We start from the raw sequence: 21,297 nt of genomic DNA on the forward strand, positions 1-21,297 counted from the left end.
CATTTATTGTGCTTTTCCAAAGTTTACGTATTTTAAATGAATTGTGAAATGGCAAAAATGCCCTCGGGCCCACTCGTCGGGGTGGCCCAGCCAGTTAACCCTAACCCGAGCCGCACATCCGGCTCGGTCGGACGCACCCGTCCCCTTCTCCTCCTCCCTCGCGAACCCTAGCTCTCCTCTCTCTCTCTCTCGCGACGCCGTGGTCGCCTGCGCCGTCGCCGAATTACTCCGGCCGCTACCGACCGTCCCCGCCGGCGAGATCGGTCGCAATCGAACGGCCGCACGACGGCGCACCGATCGGTCCGCGCCGATCTGTGTTTCTTCGCCGCCACCGTTCGCCCCCAATGCATCTGCGACACGGCCGTGGCGATTCACGGCGATTCGTCGCCTGCCGACGATCCAGGCGCCGCGACGTTTTAGGATAACGTTGCATAGAAAACAAAAAATTTCCTACCGCGAACACGCAATCCAAGCCAAGATGCAATCTAGAAGACGGTAGCAACGAGGGGGTATCGAGTCTCACCCTTGAAGAGATTCCAAAGCCTACAAGATGAGGCTCTTGTTGCTGCGGTAGACGTTCACTTGCCGCTTGCAAAGCGCGTAGAAGATCTTGATCACGATCGGTTCCGGCGCCACGAACGGGCAGCACCTCCGTACTCGGTCACACGTTCGGTTGTTGATGAAGACGACGTCCACCTCCCCGTTCCAGCGGGCAGCGGAAGTAGTAGCTCCTCTTGAATCCGACAGGCACGACGGCGTGGTGTCGGTGGTGGTGGAGAAATCCGGCGGAGCTTCGCTTAAGCGTGCGGGATGTGGTGGAGGAGAGAGACCGCTAGGGTTTGGGGAGAGAGGGGGGTTGGGCGCCGGCCCTCTAAGGGGTGCGGCCAAGGCTGAGGCTTGAAGTGGGCAGCCCCTCTCCTATGCCCCTCATTATATAGGTGGAAGCACCAAGAGTTCTAGTCCAAGTCTTCGAATAAGACCCCAACACTAAAACCTCCCATATGTGGGAAACCTACTCAAGGAGGAGTCCTACCCAAGGTGGGACTCCCACCTTTCCTTGAGGTGGGTTGGCCGGCCACCCTAGGGAGTCCACCTTGGACTCCTCCCCTTTAGGGTTGGCTGGTCATGCAAGGTGGAGTCCCTCCGGGACTCTACTTTCCATGGTGATTTCTTCCGGACTTTTCTAGAACCTTCTAGAACCTGCCATAAATGCACCGGATCATTTCCAAACTTGGAATATGACTTCCTATATATGAATCTTATTCTCCGGACCATTCCGGAACTCCTCGCGATGTCCGGGATCTCATCCGGGACTCCGAACAAATATTCGAACTCCATTCCATATTCAAGTTCTACCATTTCAACATCCAACTTTAAGTGTGTCACCCTACGGTTCGTGAACTATGCGGACATGGTTGAGTACTCACTCCGACCAATAACCAATAGCGGGATCCGGAGATCCATAATGGCTCCCACATATTCAACGATGACTTTAGTGATCGAATGAACCATTCACATACGATACCAATTCCTTTTGTCACGCGATATTTTACTTGTCCGAGGTTTGATCTTCGGTATCACTCTATACCTTGTTCATCCTCGTCTCCTGACAAGTACTCTTTACTCGTACCGTGGTATGTGGTCTCTTATGAACTTATTCATATGCTTGCAAGACATTAGACGACATTCCACCGAGAGGGCCCGGAGTATATCTATCCGTCATCGGGATGGACAAATCCCACCGTTGATCCATATGCCTCAACTCATACTTTCCGGATACTTAATCCCACCTTTATAACCACCCATTTACGCGAGTGGCGTTTGATGTAATCAAAGTACCTTTCCAAGTATAAGTGATTTACATGATCTCATGGTCATAAGGACTAGGTAACAATGTATCGAAAGCTTATAGCAAATAACTTAATGACGAGATCTTATGCTACGCTTAATTGGGTGTGTCCATTACATCATTCATACAATGATATAACCTTGTTATTAATAACATCCAATGTTCATGATTATGAAACTAATCATCCATTAATCAACAAGCTAGTTAAGAGGCATACTAGGGACTCTTTGTTTGTCTACATATCACACATGTACTAATGTTTCGGTTAATACAATTATAGCATGATATATAAACATTTATCATAAACATAAAGATATAAATAATAGGGATTTCTATTTTCGTGCCCCTGGTTCGTTAGTTGTACTCAGTTTTCCCCAGTCCCTTAGTTTTTCCTCAGTTTTCCCCTCCTCTAGTTTGAAACACGCACAAGTGCTGGAACGGCCGGTAGCCGTCAGGTCGGAGGCCTTGACCGTTAGTCCGACCGGGTGGGGCCGCACGGGGCAGCTCCTCCCCGACCGTCTCGTGCCGACGGGTAGGGTCGGGAGACACGTCGGAGCAGCCATCCATTTATCGCTGACGTGTGGGCCGTTTTATTTTTCATGATTTTATATGCGGTGCTGCCAATGACAAATGGGGCCGCTCTATAGGGCTGCCGCAGCCAATGACCGAGTGGGGTCGTATATTTTTCAAGTAAAAGACATATATTGCCGCTCCGTGGGGCTGCCGCAGCCAATGACCGAGTGGGGTCGTCTATTTATTTAGGGAAACTCATATATTGCCGCTCCGTGGGGCCTCCGCAGCCAATGACCCGGTGGGGTCGTATATTTTTCGATAAAAGACATATATTGCCGCTCTGTGGGGCTGCCGCAGCAATTGACCAAGTGGGGTCGTCTATTTATTAAGAGAAACTCATATATTGCCGCTCCGTGGGGCCTCCGCAGCCAATGACCGGTGGGGTCGTCTATTTTTCGATAAAAGACATATATTGCCGCTACGTAGGGCTGCCGCAGCCAATGACCGGTGGGGTCGTCTATTTATTTAGAGAAACTCATATATTGCCGCTCCGTGGGGCCTCCGCGGCCAATGACCGGTGGGGTCGTCTATTTTTCAGGAAAAGACATATATTGCCGCTCCGTGGGGCTGCCGCAGCCAATGACCGAGTGGGGTCGTCTATTTATTTAGAGAGAAAAAATCATATATTGCCGCTCCGATATATGTCTTTAGAGAATATCATAGAGAGAAGCAACAAGTTCGCTAATTAATTATTCTTAAGCTAGACCGGAGAAGCGCCGGCAGCTCGTTCCCCACCGTCGGCCGGAGCAGCCATCGCCGGCGCCTCGTCGCGCCGCCGGCTGCGTCTCCCGGCGGCGTCGGACGAACCGCGGCGCCGCACGTCAACCACGGCTCCAGCACTTGTTTCGTCCGCACGCATTGTACCCACCGCGAGAAAGTCCGCCGCAAGCGAGATCCGCCGCCCACGACGACCGGGATTTGTTCCGCGCACCAATTGGCATAGCTTGGTAAGACCTCCGCTTCGCCTCCCCCGCCCCCTAATCGATTCGGTTCCCGTAATTTATTGGAGTTTGCGAGTACGAAATAGTGCTCAATGTCTCGTCGTAGCGGGTACACCGGCGAGGGTGGGGATTCGATCATGTCGTGGCCACGTTCTACTTCTCCTACCTCGTCGGAAGTGCAGGTATATAGCTTCAGCTCTCTGTACTACCGTTGAATTTGAAGTTCCGCCATGGCTTGTTGGGGTGATTTCTGTTGTTCTTTTTTCCATTATTGTTACGAGTTAGCCGGGCAAGCCGATGATCCATGGTACATTGCATACCAAGATGAATCAACCCCAGTGGTGTAGCCAGAGGATGGATTTGGAGGAGAAGGTGGCCAATTTAGGTGATGAATTGGCCCGTAAAACCTGATGATATTCGAGCTGAAGCGTATTGTGGAGGAAGAAAAGAAGAATTCAGAGCTTATTCGCAAGGAGAAGTTGAGAGTTGAGACAGATCTTGCCGTATTTGATCAAGTGGTAGAAAATCTAGAACATGAACTTAAAGTGATGGGAGAGGAGAAAAGTAGATTCATCCGTGCAGTTTTATTAGGTGTCATCCCTGTCCTAGCAGGTTATGTGGTTCTGGTAGACGATTTAGTATAGAATTGTTATTCGAGTAGATGGCTCTAACCACTTGTATTTTGTTGTGGCTCTAAGCACTCGTATTTCGGTGTACAATTTCCTACTTGTGCTAAGTAATGCGCACGATAATTTTAGCATGCATGAACATTTTATAAAAGTGAAGGGATCCCAAAAGTGAATGCATGTACCAGCCTCCGGATCAAATACATATCAATATCTTCCCAATCAAGTTGGGATAGAATTCAAATCATACATACGGATGTACATGGACACATCAAGAACGTGAAGAAGCTTTTTTTGAGACGGAGGTAGTAGTTCAAACAATTTTATCCCAATTGGAAATTGAAAAATACAAATTTATAATAATTTATCCTAATTTGCGCCATCAAACGTTGAAGCGATGTTATCGGCGATGGCTTCAATGTTCGTGGCATCGATGACCAGTGTCGGAACCGCCGCTGTCTTGGTGTACTTCACCAGCGACGGATCTGCGGAGGGCTGGATCGGCGGCTTTGCAGCGCGGTTGTAGACGATGGCTTCAATCGTCTTGGCATCGATTCGCACTCTCGGCACCGGAAGTGAGACATCAACGAGCTGGGTCTGCGTCGTCGAAGCGATGTTGTAGGCGATGGCTTCAATGTTCGTGGCATCGATGACCACCGTCGGCACGGCCGCCGTCTTGGTGTTCTTCATCATTCAACGGATCTGAGAATAGAATCGAAAGTGAGACAGAGAGAGACATTTCAACTATTTCCGACGGTTAGATCCTCACCGGCACTCTTAGATCCACGGCGCACGCACGGTTAGATGCACGCCGCCGCACGCACGGTTAGATCCGCGCCGCCGCACGCCGCCGCACGCACGGTTAGATCTGCGCCGCCGCAGGCCGCCGCACGCACGGTTAGATCCGCGCCGCCGCACGCACGGTTAGATCCGCGCCGCCGCACGCCGCCGCACACACGGTTAGATCTGCGCCGCCGCAGGCCGCCGCACGCACGGTTAGATCCGCGCCGCCGCACGCACGGTTAGATCCGCGCCGCCGCACGCCACCGCAAGCACGGTTAGATCCGCGCCGCCGCACGCCACCGCAAGCACGGTTAGATCCGCGCCGCCGCACGCACGGTTAGAGAGAGGAGGGTTGGTAGGTATGTGCTCTGCTCTTGTCTCCGTATGCGTCCATCGTGGTCCATAGATACAACCAATGATCGAACGGTGCAAGCGTTCGTTGAGCTTTCATCCAACCAAGATCCGTGTGACATACATCTCGACCAATCGTAGATCAGCCGGTGAGTACAAGTTAGGAAAACCGAGTAGAACCGAGAGGGGGAAAAGTGAGGAAATGTTTATCGGAAGGGCAAAACCGAGTATGACCGAGTAAGACAAGTGGGCCCGGAGGGGAAAACTGAGTAACACTAAGTAAAACAGGGGCACCCAAATAATAAACGGACTAAGGGAAATTGAAGCTTTTGGCATAAAAATTGTAAAATTGTGTTATTTGAACAATATATTACATTTTGGCCGACTAGATATTGTTTGCAACTCAAAGATACACAAGTGTGACGAATTTGGACTCATTTGGACAAAGTTTGTAAGCATAGTGGGTATTTGGGAGGTGTATTGAGCGAAAAGCCCCGCATCTTCATATCTAGTAGCTCATGGACTAGGAAGTGGTTTTGAAGCTTTTGGCATAAAAACTTCATATCTCTATATTTCCTTTTCCATTATTATTTCTCTAGGTTGTAGGTAACATAACAAGGCTCAATGGGAAGGTTCCACCATGTTTTGAATTATTTTGAATTGAACCCTAAAATGTTAAAACCCTAAAACCCTAAAACCCTAAAACCCTAAAATGATAAATGTGGCTTAAATGTGGCATACAAATTGTTCATACAAATTCAAATTGTTCAACACAAAGGCATCCCCAATACAAATTGTTCAACACAAAGGGATCCCCAATACAAAGGGAACCCCAATACAAAGGGAACCCCAATACAAATTGTTCAACACAAAGGGATCCCCAATACAAAGGGAACCCCAATACAAATTGTTCATACAAATTCAAATTAGTTGTTCGGAATAAAATCTTTTTCTTGCTCCTGGTGTGACTCGCCGGGCCACCACCTTACTCCGGGTAACCCTACCAGGGATATTACCGGTGTCTACCTTCCTTTTGCCCTCTTTCTTGTTCTTCTTCTTCTCGCGAAGCTTCTCGCTTTTCTTCCGCCATGAGCTCTTCGAAGTGTGCATCACACATGGCCTTACAACTATCGAGGCAATGTCGATAATACCGTTGACTCTCCTCTGGACTCATCGGTTGAAGCCATTCTACATCCATCCGTTCCCTCTCGCTCTCGATCCATCGGTTCAATCTCCTCATGTTGAACTCGCTGCTTCAATCTCCTCTCGCATTTGTCGCTTCAATCTCCTCATGTTGAACTGTCGCTTCAATCTCCTCTCGCATTTGCTTGCTTCAATCTCCTCATGTTGAACTGCTGCTTCAATCTCAAGTTGAATTGCTGCTTCATTCTCCTCTCGCATTTTCGCTCCCGCCCGATCTTCCATTCCAAAAGCCGGATCAACTCCATTTTTACAAAGCCTAGCAATGTGTCCAGGGATTCCACAACGTTTGCACTTACGTTTTCGAATCGGTGCACCACCCTCTCGCACTAGCTCGATCCTATTCTTCCTCGGCCTACCTGCCGGTCTAGTCAATACCGGAGAGTACGGCTTTGAAGCCTCGGATCGACTTTCATCCATTGGTCTTTTCCCAACAAGGTAGGAACATTCATAGCATATGCAGCCCTAAATTTTGCAACAGAGAAATACTCGACACATACTCGATCAACTTCACCATCTTCACCCCCTATAACACTCATGAAAAACAATGCGTGTATGCAGTGGTATCCCACGGATCTGCCATCCCCTACAATGGCATGTCCTATCAACCAAACTCACTGGATACCTCCACCGCCCGTTTTTACCGTCGAGTGTAGGTTACCTCAGCCTCCATTCCTTTTCGACGCATTGCATCCTCAATTGTTTTGCCCTCTCATGCAAAGACTTAATCAAAGATGGGAGCATGAGATGGCCAACATAATTTGTGGATGCAATTCTTTGACGCAGATCGATCTTTATCATGATCATCTCGCCTAATCTTATCAAATATTTGCCACAGACATAAGCCCTTTCAATGACTTGACCTTTGAGTTGAAACTCTCCGCAAGGTTACTTGTTACATAGTCTACCTTGCAAATTTCATTGAATTGGCTTCTTGACCACACCCTACCATGATGTTCATCCAAGTACTCCTTCACCCCAGGTTTTTGTTTATACAACACATCCAAATGAAACTTATGCTTCCTAGAGCTGCATGTGTATGAAGCCGGCCATAGGTTGTCGATAAAAACTTTACCCTTGAATTTCTTTGTAAAATTCCGTACCAAGTGTCGCATACATTCCCTATGCTCCACTCCAGGGAATACTGCTTCTACCGCACTCTCCAAACCTTTGCAAGCGTCTGTGTGGATAACAAGTCCTGGTGGATGACCTATAAGGTCGCGCAAGTTCTGCAGAAACCAAGTCCAACTTTCCTCTGACTCAACCTCCAAAACTCCATAAGCAACAGGGAACATCCAATTATGTCCATCAACTGCAGTAGCAGCAACTAGCTGTCCTTTAAACCTACCATGAAGAGCTGATGCATCCACGGCCAAATAAGGCCTCGCAACCGTCCAAAAAGCCTTTCCAAGCAAGCTTTGAAACAAACAAAAGCCCTTCTAAAACATTCCTTGTGCATTACCTTCCCGCTTTTCAATTTGTAGGGAACCGTATGCTTGTCTATTGCTACAACACTGCTCTGGACTAGCCATCTCCACTTCAGCTTTGAAAGTGTAAAGCAACTCGAAAGCTTTCATTCCATGGACCATTGATCTTGTCAAGAGCCATTTCCTTTGCATAGAACATCCTCATGTAAGGTACTTTCATCCCTTTATACTTCTCAGCCACCTTTTTCTGGAGTGCTGTTGGACCAAGTGAAGGAGTTTCTCTCAGCCAATCTAGGATTATATCTGCCAACCACCTAGTCTTCGCTAGCTTTGTTTTCAGTGTCCGGCTCTCCCCTAGAGGTGGACACCTATGGATCTCCTTATTAACCTTTATCCGAAACATAATGATAAGGGATGTCGGTAATAGATAACAAATTTTACACCGTGATCTAAATACACAACTCGGTTGGCGTAGTACCCGAACCAAGCTGCTTCGCGCATTGTGGATGCATGCAGCCTAAACCTACACCTTGGGTATGGGCATTTAATTGTGAACCTACCCGGCTCACTTTTAATAACCTCATAATTATTCTTAGTGAGAATGTGATATGTAGTAATTGCATTACGGCAGTCCATCATCGTTTGAAACACGGTGCCTTTTGCAAGCCGAGGATTCTCCCTGTTCCACTCAATTGTTGGCAAGTCTTCGCCTTCGTAATCGGCTAAAACGAGGTCGTCATCGTTCTCATTCTTCTCTTCATCATCGGTCTCATCAAATCTGGCACCAAAAGCAATATCTTCCATGTATTGATCCTCCATTGCCTCGCTCATCGCATCGATCTACCAATTCAGGAAACATTAACTCATCCTCATCATCTTCGGGAGACCGATCCGCAATCTTCGCATCGTCCTCCACATTGACCACAGGAACGATCCGGCTACCACTCGCACCGGGGACGGATGGTGCCGCCGTGGACCTACAAGGATCGGCCGCGGCGCACACTATTAGCGAGGCAGCAGCAGTAGAGAGACATGATGCCCGACCACCCGATGATGCCCCAACACCGGATGATGCCCGGCCCCCGTCCACGTGGACACGAATTTTACCGAAATGGCAAGAAGCATTCAAAGCAAACAGAATTCCCGCATCATCGTCGGAAATTAGTGGAACCAATCTTCGCTCCGTGCTCGTTGAAATATTCGAAATGAACCGCATCGAGAGAGCTCCAGGAGTACTTATCGAAGATGTTAGCTTTCAAATCCCTCAACGAGATGGTGGTTGCAACCACCGCAGGGAAGTAAAACCCATTCATTAGGCGTTTAGAATCACGCGTAAAGCTAGAATCCAGCCTAACCACCAGCCGAAAAGCCGTCACTGGATCAATCCTATTCGAAAAGCAACGCAGCTTAGTTGAGCAACAACGATTGGCGCTCAAAAACTGCCTACTCGTTAATTCACATAGGCGGACGATGCTTACCCGAGATGGAATCCATGCGTTAGATCCCTCCGATTCCCAATCTTCTCCGCGGCCGACGGGAAGAGGCGGTACACCGGACGGATATACAAACTCTACCGCGACAGGGGTAGATCTAGATCTGTTGGAGGCGGATCCCTCTCCGCCTCCCGGGGGTGGTGGTGGGGGCGGGGGCGGCTCGGCGGCGGACGACGCCATAAGGTAGGAGGGCAGGACGGCGTGGCGGCGGAGGGGCGGTGTGTGAGCTCCTCCGGCATCGGGCGGAGTGGAAAGCTTTGGGTGAGCTCCTCGAGTCAACAATCAACATAGTTCGAAAGAAACGGTCAATTCAACACCAACGCGGCTCCCTAGCCGTCACCGGTAACGGTGAAGGCCACCGACCAGACGGCAACCCTCCCGTCTGAGCGTCTGCGACGGGTTTCAAACTAGAGGGAGGGGAAAACTGAGGAAAAACTAAGGGGCTGGGGAAAACTGAGTACAACTAACGAACCAGGGGCACGAAAATAGAAATCCCTAAATAATAACCACTTTATTATTGCCTCTAGGGCATATCTCCTTCAGACGTGGCCGTGTGCCTCGCCGTGGTGGTGCTGGGGCGTTTGCGCCCGGCGACGCCTGGCCTGGCTGCGGCCTGGCGCTGCCGTGTTCGGCCCGTGCCGCCGTGCCGCCATGGGCACGCTCGCGGTGCTCGCTCCAGGTGCGTGTGCCTCCTTCTCTCCTCGTCTTCTCTACCTCCTCTCCTTCCTCTGGATGCCTTGGCATCCACCTTGTTGTGCTGCTGCTGCTACGCCGATGTGCTCTGCGCCACCTTGCTCTGGTACTGCCTTGATGTGCTAGTTGCTGCTGCCTACATGCGCCATGAATTCTAGCTGTTGTGCTTGTGCTATTGCCATGCGTATGCTGCTGTGTGCTACTGCTATCTCTGTGTTCTAGCTTTTGTTGCTCTACTTGACTATCAGTGCATGCTTCTGTGCTTCCTAACTACTTCTGTTCATGTTGTATCCCTGCTGTGGCCCTCCTGTAATTGCTCATGAGCATCCATTGATGCTCATGGCCTACTGGCTTGCTCCAGATATGACTACTGTCACTAGGGTATTCTGTGTGTGCATAATCTTGGCCTTGGCATGATCATGATGCATGATCCTTGCATTATGCAAGTGCTAGTGCCTCTGTGTGATGCTCATTGAGTTGTAATTCATGGGAATGTTCTATTGAGCATGACTGTTGGCTAGACAGCTCCATCCCTTGTTAGTGTGCTTCTGCATACAATTAAATTTCATATATTTGATTATCTGTGATGTAATGATTGGTTAATTTGTGGCTTTGGATGATCCTGTGATCATCAGGGCTTCCTGTTGGCTTATAAATTTGTATGAATTCATTTCAAATGCTGCTGTTGCTTGTGGATCCAGCTCCTCACCAAGTACTGGTGGTTGTTGTTGCTTGTGAAAGCAATACTGGTGGTTGATTGAAGGATTTGATACCTCTGGATGCATCTGTGTGTGTTGTTTTATTTATCTATGCTTGTCAGTGAAGCTTGGCTTCCTATTTCTGACAACAGACATGATCTACCTGATGCAGTAGTGATTGGGTGCATCCTATGCACTATCTGGATGGAAACCAACATGTGTTGGCACCTCCTGTGATGAACTCCTTGGAGTGATGATATGCTTCTCTTGTGGCTTTTCTGTGTGGCTAGGTAGTTGTTGTGACCCTAGCAATGCTTGGTGTGCTAGTAAAGGTTGCTCCTACCTCTTCTGTATGCTACTGTGCAATATTACTGGTAGTCATTCATGGGCTTTCAGTTGAATTGATGTTGAAATGAAAATAGACATATAAATGTCTATATTCTGATGGTATAGCTAGCTATAGGGTGCTAAGTGAATCTGTGTGGCTAGATAGAGATTAAATCCTTGTTGGATTTCTCTGGTTGTGTCACTGTGTTGACACATCCAAGTGTTCCCTGGATGGTTTTCTTCTGGCTATTCATCCTTTTTGCTTGCACCACATGGCTTGGTAGCCAGATGATGATACAAGCAGGGTTCTACCCTCTTTTGCTTCTGTGAATTATGCATATGCTGAGTTAGTATGAGCAAAACCTTGCTTGCTCATGATTTATTGGTATACGTTTCTCCAGCTCCTAGTAATTTGTGTGCTGATGTAGAGGATTTGCTTCTGGTTGATGATCAAGGCTTGCCCTGCTCCTCCTGGCTAGCTGATGCTTGATCTATTCCATGATTTGTTGCTCGGCAGCTAGCGCTTCTTGGTGGAACTGTTTCGGTGGGTTTTGGCTAGCTATGTGTTCTTCCCTGTTCTTGAGTTCTTACCCTTGGAGATGCCGCCGATGATCAGCTAAGGTTTGCTGGTGAAAAGCTTTTATACCATCCAGTACCCTGCTTCCTTGGTCGACAGCACATCCATGTCATTTAAGTGACTCTCCCCTGGTCTGTGTGTTGTGAGACATGCAGCTACCCCTGTGAGCTGCCTGTGTGCTTCATAGGTTGGGACTTGGTCCTTTGGCTTGACACCCCGGCAGTGTTTGAGTTATCCTCTCAATTTGATCATATTTGCTAACCTGCCAAGTGGTTTTACCACTTGGCATAATTCCTCTTTTCTTGTCTTTGTTGTCTTACTATGCAGGTTTAAGGCAATGATCAAGAAGATTAATCAAGTGATGTCCAAGAAAATCATGAGGATTTACTTATCTAGTTTAGCCATTTGCATTATCTTGTAATTTTCATTTTCTATTTTTCAATTTATTCAATTCTTGTAATGTGTTGTAATAATTTATATTTCAATTCTGAATGTTGTAAAGACAATGTGTCTTGTGTGATTATCAATAAAGCTCAAAGTTTCCCTAATGAACCTTACTAAATAAATGTAATATTTATATACTTGATTATTCATATTGGTTTAATGAATTACCTCAATTTTGAATTATGAGATATTCATATGATGTTTAAATTTGAAATTCAAATGTTCTTGTGTTTGAATTTAATCATGCAACTTAAGTTGTAATGCAATACTCTTCTCTCTTCTCAAAACCCTAATCTAGTTAAGTAGGAACAAGTTCATCGCACTCTCGAAACCCTAACCCTGTAGGATGTCGAGAGACAAACCTGTCCCCCTTCAATGCAGTTTTGTTTTAAAAGCGCGAAATTTCCCCGTAATTTACGATGCAATGCACATCCCTTTCAAAATCTACCCCTCGATCGTCTATAAACCTGGGACATTACATGACTCCACTCAATATTATTATGTATACCTTTTAAAATCTAAAGATGAAGCTTTTAATCTCTTCAAAATCTATAAAGCTGAAGCAGAAAACCAACTTGATCGAAAGATTAAACGGCTTATGTATGATCGTGGCGGAGAGTATTTTTCCAACGAGTTTATGTATTTTGTGCGGAGCATGGTATTATCCATGAGAGGACGTCTCCCTGCCCACCTTAGTCAAATAGGGTGGCTGAAAGAAAGAACCGTACTCTAACTGATTTAGTTAATGCCATGTTAGATACATCAAGTCTATCCAAGGTATGGTGGGGGTGACGATAATGCCCGGCGTGTCATGTCCTAAACTGTGTTACCACAAAGAACAAAACCATTAATCCATTTGAGGAATGGGAAAGAAAAATGTTGAAACTCTTCTACTTATGTCCTGGGGTTGTTTGGCGAAACTGAATGTGCCAATACCCAAGAAACGAAAGCTTGGACCAAAAACCTTGGATTGTGTTTTTCTGAGATATGCATTTCATAGCATTGGCTATAGATTTTTTATAATGAAATCTGAGGTATCCTACATGCATATTGGTAAAATTATGGAGTCGAATGATGCGAATTTCTTTGAGGACATCTTTCCCATGAAAGACACGTCTAGCTCATCAAATCAGAAAATGTCTAGTTCATCAAGTCAGGAGTTAGTTACGATTCCTGAGCCTACCATTGCAATAGAACACTATGATAATCATGTGGAGGACGACAATGAAGCTCCCAAAAGGAGCAAGAGACAGAGAACTGCAAAGTCCTTTCCCGGAGTATGACGTATAAGCTCCACACCGCGAGGAAGCCTCGCGGTAGCCCTGTATCGGTCTAGGCTTTGTGAGAAGCTAGTGCGCAAAAATCTTGTAGTTCAAAGCATACTCCACTATTGAAGTTGCAAACTAGTATAATATGAAGTTCTTGGTGGAAGTTCAACTTAACAGTCTCCACCAAGAACCGGTATATAAAACAATAGTCTAGAATAAAGGTATTTAAATGTGTCAATGAGATTTTATGGGGGATTGCTGGAATTTGGCTTTGGGCCTTAGCTCATATGCCAATACAAACTCTGAAATTCGCTTGGTCCATGTGGGTATGGCAAGGGGTGGGACTGAAGTCCCACATTGCTAGTTGAGAGAGGAGTTGGAGTGGTATATAAGGTGTGTTGTTATAGTCCTTGGAAGTGAGTGAGAAGAGAGAGAGTCCTCGCGCACTCCTCCTCCTCCTCCGTCGCCCGCCTCGCCATGCATCGGCTCGCCTCGCCACGCACGCACGTCACGACGCGCCGCGGGAATCTCGCCTAGCCGAGCTTATCTTTTTGTTGTTCAGGAAATATATTAATCGTGTGCTTAATTATGAGTCATTAACGAGCGCGTTAACGCAGCCATTTCATTCTGGTTTTCATGGATCGTGGCTGTACGAGACACCATATGTGACCGCCTCTTTCTAGATCATTGTGCTATATAACCCCACGCCCTTCTCGAATTGCACTATATAAGCACGGACGCGAACTCTAGCTTGTACGAGACACCATATGCGACCGCCTCTTTCTAGATCATTGTGCCGCCACCTTCATCTTCCCCATCCCGTTCTCCGGCATGCACCGACTGACGGGACAGTAGGCTTCCAAAACCCTGCCTCTCATAGACATGTACGGGTGAGGGGCAATAAGGTTTTTGGGGAGGGCTTACGCGTGACTGCTGGCAACACGACGTCGTCCGACGACCTCTTCGGCAACCTCAACTTGGGCGACAACAACGACGATGATGCTGCTGCTGCCGCCAACATTGCTGTTGTTGTTGCTACGGCTAACGCTGGACCGTATGTGTTTCTGTCCTTCTTATTTCAGATCTTGCTATAATTTCTAGTACTGCTATTTGGAAGACGCGATAGATTTATCTTATCTAGATGCTATCTGTTTATCTACTTTGTTGATCTGCATGTTTAGTTTACTTGCAGTTTCTGTAGTCATGACTTATCAGTTGTTTATTCAAAGTAAATCATATGTTAATTTGCTTATATATTCAACACCGGCCACCTCAGGTACACATGGCGATGCTGAATAGGCAAGTAGTGGGATAGGTGGAGGCATGTGCGTGCATGCGGAGCAGGACATGATCACGTCATACAGTATTTTTTCCGCCAACAGAATTAAGCGGGGACCAGCTGATGATCCATCAGCCGGTTGTAGAATAGAGTTTTCCTTATAGCATTCATGAGGGTGAAAAATAGATTCACATAGAGGATACGATATCTTTAAGTGATATACTAGGAATCATTGGCAAGTGGTGGGATAGGTGGAGGCATGTGCGTGTATGCGGAGCAGGACATAATCATGTCATACAATATTTTTTCCGCCAACAAAATTAAGCGGGACTGGCTGATCCATTAGCCAGTTGTAGAATAGAGTTTTTCTTATACTATTCACGAGGGTGGAAAATAGATTCACATAGAGGAAAGGATTCATCTTTGAGTGATACTAGGAAGCATCGGCACGGCGGCATGCCGCGCGTGTTTGTTGATGTGTGATGTTTGCAAATGATGAGCAACATTTCCGGTAGGTAGTTACTCTAGTAAGACACATTAGTAGGCTAATATATATTTAGATTTGTTTACATAGTTCTTCAGGTTGACTGAGATAAACATGATGCAACAGACCATGTTTTTTTCCAAGTCAAGTGCATGACATATTTTCGCTAATGGTAATGCAGGATTGCAAATATTTGCAGAAGCTGCCGTCCTCCTCGTTAGAGGAAAGCAAGATGATATCTTTGCCTTTGGAGAAGTTAACGGCCAGGATGATTCTTTGTCAAGGACAAAGGGTAGATGGTTGGAGCCGGCTCTGCTTCATTGTCATAAGCAACTGAGGGCTTAGGCTCGTTTTCTCCAAGGAGTTTTCTGCCTGGTGCTGCTCTTCTTCTTTACATGTCGGCGCAATGAGCTTCCTAGTAGGATGTGCAGAGGCTGTTTGTGCTGGCAGAATTATGAAAGAACAAAAAGTCTGTAGGCTAGATGATAGTTCCACAAACGAAACAGCAAAAGTGACCGTAAATCAAGAATATAATTACCACCATTTTCTAGAAAAATCAACCACAAATTACATAACCCACAGAGCATTCACTACTACTACAAAAGACTTTACTGCAGAGTACATGTCATTTGGACGTTTCACAGGGCCAGCGAGATCTACTACATCTAACCTTAGGGCTAAGCATCAAGATGACAGAAAATTTGAGTGCAAGCTACACATCACACAATAGCTTTGTAGCCTATTACATATCCTATGGAAAGATCATAGTGAAAGGATGTGTTTGGTCTAAAAAAATAGTGCAAGGATGGCACAAACCATCTGCTGGTCCCGCTGAAATACACCCTGGAGACAAAGAAGCGAGAAATAATATCAATTGTGTGAATGTGCAATATGTGTATGCGGCACTTCAGGAAACTAAATAGAAATACACTAACATTTTAGCAAAATACCGAAAGGACGGGACAAACCATCAGATGACAGCAAATAGTATCAGTTGTCTGAAGGCACATCATGTATATGCAACATTTCAGTAAATCAAATAGAAATACACTAAGGCCGCGCTTAGAACGTCGTTTAATTCCGCTGCCCTGAAATACCGGTTCCGTCGTTTCATTGTGCACGCCAAAAACGGCCGGATTTTACGGATCATGGGAGGTCCGGGAGATATACGGGTGAATCATTACGTAAAATCAGCCCGAAAGAAAACGGAGCAGCTAAAAATCCGGTGAACCAAGTACTGATTCGGAAGCTAGATTACGTCTCCATATTTTACGGATGTTTTTGTTAGATTCCGGTGAACCAAGCGGGGCTAAGATTTCATCAAAGAGATGAATTCCGGGGACACTCACAGTTGGATATCCATTGGCTGGCCTGCAGAACAGACGAACACGAACTCAGTAAGCAAAACATGCAACACACACTGAGCAAGCAATGCAGACAAATAAAACAGAAGGGACAGTGCGCGACACTCAACGAAGTGTACATGCTCCGACGATTGGCAGTAGCTCTATCAGCAGGAACAAAATGGTACCGGCAATTACAATACAAAAGCACATGTTAACAACGAAACCATAGAGCACACGAACCATTAGCAGTACAACCGGCCAGTCTACTTCCGAGTATATAACAACGGCCTATTTCTTTTTGTAAAATCAACCATATCCCATATTAGGTTCTGCCTGAGTGTCCTATAGAAATTCTACTTGTGATTTTACGCAACTGGTCATCAAAGTTGTAGCAACAGTAGTGTCAATGTTTGTGGAACGATGCGTACCCTTTCGGGCCATCGGCTGCATGTTATATAGGTAGGAAAAAGCCCCCTACGTGACAATACATGGTTTGTACGTTTGCGGTCGGAGTACTACTCCGTACACGTACACGTAGTGGTTACATACTCTAACAAGTAGTATATATCAAACCCATGTTATTAAAAGGCTTTCATCATCTATGAGAGATTTACTGGAGATCCATTGCAAAGCCCATCGTGCTAAGTAGGAAATGAACTTTGAATCGCATCTCCATATGTTCTTATGACCAGAAAGAGGTAAGAACACATGCATATATGGAATATTGCTTTCAGAATTGAGTTGACTGTCGGCTGTGTTGTTTCTAGATAATAAACTTTCAAGTATCTGGGGATTAAGTTACCTTCTAAGGTGTTAAATAGCCATTGTGTGAAGCAAGAAAGAAAACAAAACAGAAAATAACCTTGGCTGTCACTGGAAATGCTGCCATCCAAATATGTGTAAGCTATCCCTCCCCAGATTAATCCAGTGGTCTGACTTCTCTGCGGGCTCTTCGAATTTGGGTTCAGTTTGATAAGTTGTCAACCATACTGGCAACTGATACCAATTAAATTTATAAGTACCCTTTGGTAATGACGTCGGCACGGAGGTGGGAGATCTGGGCGGGCTCGATCTGGGCCCGGCGCGGCCTGGTGGCGGAGGAGGAAGCTCCTGGCTTGGAGGTGACGGCGCGGAGGATGCCGTCCAGGAAGGAGTTCCTGGCGCATCGGCCGGCCACCTCCTCGTCGCGGGCGACCAGAGGCCACCTCGGTCACGCCGGTGTGGAGGTTGGAGACCTGGGCAGGCTCGATCTGGGCCTGCACGGGCCCGATCTGGGCCTTGTTGGGTCGTCCACGGCTGGAACCTGGAGTGGGTGCCACCGGTGCGGATGGCCCTGGCCCTTGCCGGAGGAGGTTGGAGGCTGCTGTTCTTCGTCATGGTTGGAGGGTGAGTGGCCGCGTCTCTCTCAGTAGTGTGTGGAGACCACGGCTTTCTGCAACGTTGATGTCGAGGAGCTGCGGTGGCGGCGGTGTGTTTCTCCATGGACAGGATTCCCCAAAGCTCGGAGGTGCGGAGTCGAGCGACATTACGGTCGAAAGACCTGCCTGATTTGTTGGGCCGGAGGCGACGGCGCCCGCGGGTGTCGTGTCCCTCTTTGGAGGCGTCGCTGGAGTGTGTCGGTGTCTCCCGCGCTTCGCCTGCTCTGGTTGTTGTCTCCGGGCGAAAGCCTAGGTCCTTCGGATCGGCGCGATGGCGGCGTCCTCGACGTCGTTCCTCTGTTGGGAGTTTCGCGTTTGGAGAGATGGCGTGATGATCTTGGTGTTTTCCTCCGGTGCTCCCCGCTGTCTGAGGCTGGCTGCAGGAGCGCTATGCACGCCGTAGCTGGCAACTCCAAGACGTTGCCTTCTCGGGACCGACCGAGTTCCGCCATGTTCTCTTTTCATGGTGCGTCGTCTAGGAGAGCTCTTTTGGAGGTGTTGTTCTTTGGTGGTTTCTAGCGTCGGTCGAGACGCGGTTTTGTTGTTTAGCTTACGATAGGTTCTTTCGTGTCTTTGTTGTTTTGTCAGTGGTGTGGAGTTCGTGCTACGGGTTGTAGCCTTCTTGTACTCAATCTTCTACCTTCTATAAAGATATGGTACACTTTTGGCGTACTCGCGAAAAAAAGAGAATAACTGCATGTTAGTATAACTTGGAAAACATAATACGGAGTACAAAATTAAGAAGATAGGAAAGAAACACAACCATACAAAGGAGACAGCATTTGCATATGCATTAACACGGAGCAAACAAATGGATGATTCATTGCCAGAAGAGTGGCAGTAATTATGTAGGTGAAGCATGACAGTAGTCCCTTCGACCGGTTAAACTGAAGTGCCATAGAAAAAAAAAACAGGGCGTCAACATACAAAACAGGTGTAGCCGTGTAGGATCAGTTTTTTTTTTGCGAGAAAAAGCTGCATATATTAAAGCAAGGTTCTTACAGAAATATCCAGAAACAAAGAGAAATAACACATAAGTCCTTCTGGATCCCGACGCCGCCGAGGACGATGAGGACGTGCCGATGGCGCGCCGCCGCTGCTACTCCCCACAAGCCTTGGATCAGGAGCAGTCCCTCTGCGGACGGGAAGTCGTCCTACCTCGAACTCGAAGAGCCTCCACCCAGCGCCACCAGACGCCGTCGCCTTGCTCAACTTCAACACACCGTCGGAACCGCCGCTCCTCGGAATCCGGCTAGGGAACACCACGCACAACAGCTCCGCAGACCTGCCGGCGCGGGGAAGGCAGACGATCTGAAGCAAAACTCCACGGAGCCCCACCACCAGAGAAACCGATCTCCGTCCCAAAACTCCACTCCGGCCGCGCCGCCACTCCTCAACGTTGTCGGCTGGAGACCTACTCGACCCTACACTATGTACACGATGAGATCCGTGGTTCCCCCACCCTCCCGCTGCCGGAGCGGCCAACGGAGGGAGAGGGAACCGGCGAATCTTCGACGGCGAGGTGGATCGAATGGCGAGTTTCAGAAATTCGCCCTTCTGCACTGTGGCGGGGAAGGGAATAAGGTCCAGGCTCCTTAGTTGTATCAACTCTGAGCCACACAAGTGTGTGCATATGGGGTAATCCTCGTTTTGTCATTCAATTACATACAAACTTGCACACAATGGAAGAATCAGGGAAAATATAGTCGTCCAGACCAAAACATGATAAGTGACATGTAATATGATTAAGCTGAACATGCATGCATTAATTAGAAAGAATCAACAAACATAAGTACATAATTACTAACACAGATTTAAAAAGGTGAAAAGCAGATACATCGAGTGATATTTTCACCGATAAAAATCAGAAAAATAAGCTAGCTAGAAATTTAGAAAATAAACAGAATGGAAATTTAACCTAAACATACATGGGTTGATAATTCCAGATGCTATATCAGCTTTCATCCCTTGTACATACTCGTCAACTTCCAAGGAGAATATCCATGTTACATAAGCTGGTCGATCAAAATAGGATTGACCAGGCTCCATCATAAGGGCATATGTTACTTCATCCCATTTAGGATTACACGTAAAGACACTAATTAGGTCTGGTGCTCCATGAAAATGACAAATGGCCACACCATTATGATAATTTTGTTCCGTGACACAGACCATTAGCAAAGCTAGAATGAAGAATATATTGGACTTCAATATTTTTTCCACCTGAATTTCCTTCACCTACTGACGTGAAAAAAACATACGGTGCTGAATGAGAAGTTATGCTAATGCAAATACTTAGAAAGTATATGTAACCCTTTGTATCTATGAAATAAATTATTTGCGGTTGATACCATATGAATTGCTAGATTTACCTTGCATTGCACATGATTGAGAACAGATAAGACATGTCTCTATCTCCGTTGACTCTCCCCTCCATTACCTTTTTTTTTTTTAGCTTATCCCCTCCGTTAACTGATCAGACAGAAAAGGCACCATAAGCAATAATTGGAGCTTACACAATTCATATGCAGCAACAGCAACCCAACAACTCATCTTGCTTCTCGGCAGACTGCAGCTGCGCTTCCTTTTCAAACTGGATGGTCAACAGGTGCGGCTGGACACTGTCCGACTCGATGAAGAAAACTAAAGTCACTCCCCAATCCAGCTTCGCTCTCTTCGACTGCACATCTGCACCTGGTCTGAGTCCCACGGCTCTTTGAGAGGGAATTGCAGATTCCACCACCTTCTACTCCATATGTTGCACAAAACATCACTTGGATGGATTTTATGCGGTTTTCACCATGTATTGCTTCAATCTATTGCGATTTTCATCACTTGGTTATTTAATCAACCAATTAGGCTGGCTGACAGCAAAAGTTGGATCTCACATGTTAATGCCTTAATAAATGTACAAACAAATTAACACTTAAAATATCCAAAAAAAATCTCAACAAATTTTGTTTTTATGCACTCTAGAATGTTATAGACAACATTCGGTATCATCATTTTTTTTACTTCAAAACCTACTTATATATTTGAACACAAATACTTGTATCTCAATAAATGTTTTTCGTAGATGCTTTATAGGGTGTGTTTTACCTATTCATAAATTGTATTGTTCATACGTAAGTTATACCCTATAAGTAATCGATAGAAAATTCATGAGTTTTGAATGAAAATTTGTTTTTCTACGATTTGTTTAGCATGTCACTAGTAATCGATTCTTAAAAATATATAGGCTATTTATTAGAAACCATTGAAGCTTCATGTACTACTGTGGCCCAATACTGTGTTCAGCGCCCCTATGCCGTCTCTCAGGTAAAGGTGGCACACACGTACTAGTGTGACATGATCTTAAAAGAAATCACCGACCGAATGCGGCGTCTTTGGCATCAACGTCAACCCGGTTATGTAATATTTGAGACGGATCATACAGTGATGACGGGAACTGTCTGCACCCCAAAGGCGGCACCATTGGACGGCGTCCCCCAATCGACATTCCAGTGCTCTGATCGCACGT

This window comes from Lolium rigidum, chromosome 4 (genome assembly GCF_022539505.1).
Source record: "Lolium rigidum isolate FL_2022 chromosome 4, APGP_CSIRO_Lrig_0.1, whole genome shotgun sequence".
NCBI lineage: Eukaryota > Viridiplantae > Streptophyta > Magnoliopsida > Poales > Poaceae > Lolium > Lolium rigidum.